A 2,956-nucleotide genomic window follows, 5' to 3' on the forward strand; every position below is an offset into this window, starting at 1 on the left:
TTAATCTCTTCAGCTACAACATTTTGACCACTGTACCATGCAATATTTCATTCATTGAATCCGCACGAGGTGCTACCATCTTGGATTTGTCAAAAGCAGTCGATTCAAGTTGAACCACCAATCAGAGTCTACCTGGTGTGTAATACTGTTCATTCACCAATCGGAGTCTGCCTGGTGTGTAATACTGTTCATTCACCAATCAGAGGCTTTAACCCGCCCCCTGACTTGGTGACGGGATGACAGATTTATTTTACAGCAGAAAGTTACACTGTGGATAAATGGGAGTATAAATAAATAAATGTTAATATAAATAAATAAATTTAAGTATAAATAAATAGATGTGAACACATTAAAACAAAAATCTATATAGATACACACAAATACATGTAACTTTTATATATTTAGTGTCTCATTTAATTTGTAATTTATATATTTTGTATGTCAACTAGGCATTCAAGTATATAATTAGTCATTTATTTAAGCTTTGTGTTATATCATTATTTATTTATCCAAGTATTTAACCATTCAATTATTTAATTTTAAAATTATTTATTTATATAGTTTTGGCCCCTATAATTCTCCATAAGAGTATTGTAGCTGTCTGTGGGCATCCTCTGCTATAGACACTACTTTGTATTTGATTATAGTAGTCATTGCGGACATGATTGACGCTGACAAAAAAAACTGTTGGCTCCTAGCGATTTGCTTCGCATTTGGTGTAAACACAGCATAAAGTTCTACAGTCTTTTGATGGTCGTTGTCAAGGTATTGTCAAGGTAATTACCAGACACATTGCAAAGCATTCTGGGGATGTGGGGGAAGGTGTGGGATCTGGGGGGGCCCAAGTCTGACTATGAAGAAGAGTAAAGTCAGAGAGGGGATGGTCATGTGGAGCTTGATGAGGAACTCTGCTCTGCAGGCTGCAGCAGACTTGTGATGGGTCACAGGGTTAGGGTTAGGGTTAACCCTAGGGTAATGTACCTAAGGAAGATCTACGCTGCTTTATATCTTTGTGAATGAAAGTAACAGTTGTTTGGAATCATTGACGTTTGTAGGTGTGTTTGATGCATATACGTGGTGTTGATGGTCGGGATGGGGAGAACAGTTGTCATGGTCACGGGCTAGCGGCCTCACCAGCCCCCCCCCCCCCCTCGGAGGGGACACATGGTACTACACCCCCCAACAGCACGCCACACCACAGGACCCCCTCTCACACCAGCCAGGCAGCCTGGCGCCCAGATGGAGGCTGCTCACCACACACACACACACAGGCGGGCACACACACACACACACACTCATACACACACACACAGGCGGACACACACACACTCATACACACACACTCATACACACACACACACTCATACACACTGTGATGTTGCAGCCACGTAAAGGCTGGTATCAGCGTGGGTCCAGCCACCGCCCACAAAGGACCACTGGCACCAAGGACAGCTCCTCCCTAGTTGACGCCTCTCATTGTGCACGGCTGGCGAGGGGTAATGAGAAGACACACCTGCACCGAATTAGACCTCGTCGGCCGTGCCATAAAAGAAACGAGACCAGTCCAGTTAGGTGAGTGCAACAACGAACAGCTACTAGCAGTTAACCTCTCTCTCTCTTTCCCCAGACTCGGCAGTTAACCTCTCTCTCTCTCTCTTTCCCCAGACTCGGCTGAAGAAAGTGGGCACAGCCCCTCCCTCGCTAAAACCTACAGAAGCAGCACAAGACCCTTTTGATTTACTAACCCTTTTGATTTACTAACTCTAACCCTTTTGATTTACTAACCCTAACCCTAATGATTTACTAACCCTAACCCTTTTGATTTACTAACCCTAACCCTAACCCTTTTGATTTACTAAGCCTAACCCTTTTGATTTACTAAGCCTAACCCTTTTGATTTACTAACTCTAACCCTTTTGATTTACTAACCCTAACCCTTTTGATTTACTAACCCTAACCCTTTTGATTTACTAACCCTAACTCTAACCCTTTTGATTTACTAACCCTAACTCTAACCCTTTTGATTTACTAACCCTAACCCTTTTGATTTACTAACCCTAACCCTTTTGATTTACTAACCCTAACTCTAACCCTTTTGATTTATTAACCCTAACTCTAACCCTTTTGATTTACTAACCCTAACTCTAACCCTTTTGATTTACTAACCCTAACCCTTTTGATTTACTAACCCTAACCCTTTTGATTTACTAACCCTAACTCTAACCCTTTTGATTTATTAACCCTAACTCTAACCCTTTTGATTTACTAACCCTAACCCTTTTGATTTACTGTACCGACTTTCTTTTCATACTGTTTAACGGGCCACCGGACCCTGTCTGCCAGGTACTTTAAGTTATTTTGTTTCAGCTGGAATAAAAAGAAACCTTCACTCTCCGCCCGACCTCTTTCTTTGCCACAACACACACACACACACTCATACACACACACACTCATGCATACATGCAAGCAGACAAACACACACACACACACATACACACAGACATTGACACAGACACACTGACAAAGACAAACACACACACAAACACACAGTCACACAAATACACGCACGTGCACACACACAAAAGCATAAAACATGATCACTTCATGGAAATGTAATACACATTCAAATCCACTCAGTAAACAACTCTCTAACCACAAAAAACTCCTCTCTCAGGGTAGCAAACACAGTGAATAAACATGCCCAGTCATCAGATCGTTCAGTGAGAAAGCATCATCAGCTAAGATGAGCAAACTACAATCAATAACTAAACATGAGGAATGGGTTAGGGTTCCCTGAACTAGACAACAAGTTTCCACTCTGGCCTGTGTCCCAATCTGGCCCTGTAGAATTCTGTTGAAATGAGACAAGCTGCAGAATGTTGCCTGTCTAATCAGAGGGAAACATTCCCCCATGTGATGGACACACACATCAGATCAATATTTGGACATTCTGGAA

General features: G+C 42.0%; 1 long non-coding RNA gene across 1 annotated transcript; it reads left to right on the plus strand.

The window, feature by feature from the left end:
• The first annotated feature begins 437 nt into the window (after positions 1 to 437).
• LOC146268691 (uncharacterized) lies at positions 438 to 2,394 on the plus strand. The gene is made up of 2 exons (XR_014768782.1): positions 438 to 1,572; positions 1,666 to 2,394. It is a non-coding gene; the product is annotated as an uncharacterized LOC146268691 (long non-coding RNA).
• Positions 2,395 to 2,956: the final 562 nt, after the last annotated feature.

This window comes from Hypomesus nipponensis, chromosome 11 (assembly GCF_054491055.1).
Source record: "Hypomesus nipponensis isolate SF chromosome 11, ASM5449105v1, whole genome shotgun sequence".
Taxonomy (NCBI): Eukaryota; Metazoa; Chordata; class Actinopteri; order Osmeriformes; family Osmeridae; genus Hypomesus; species Hypomesus nipponensis.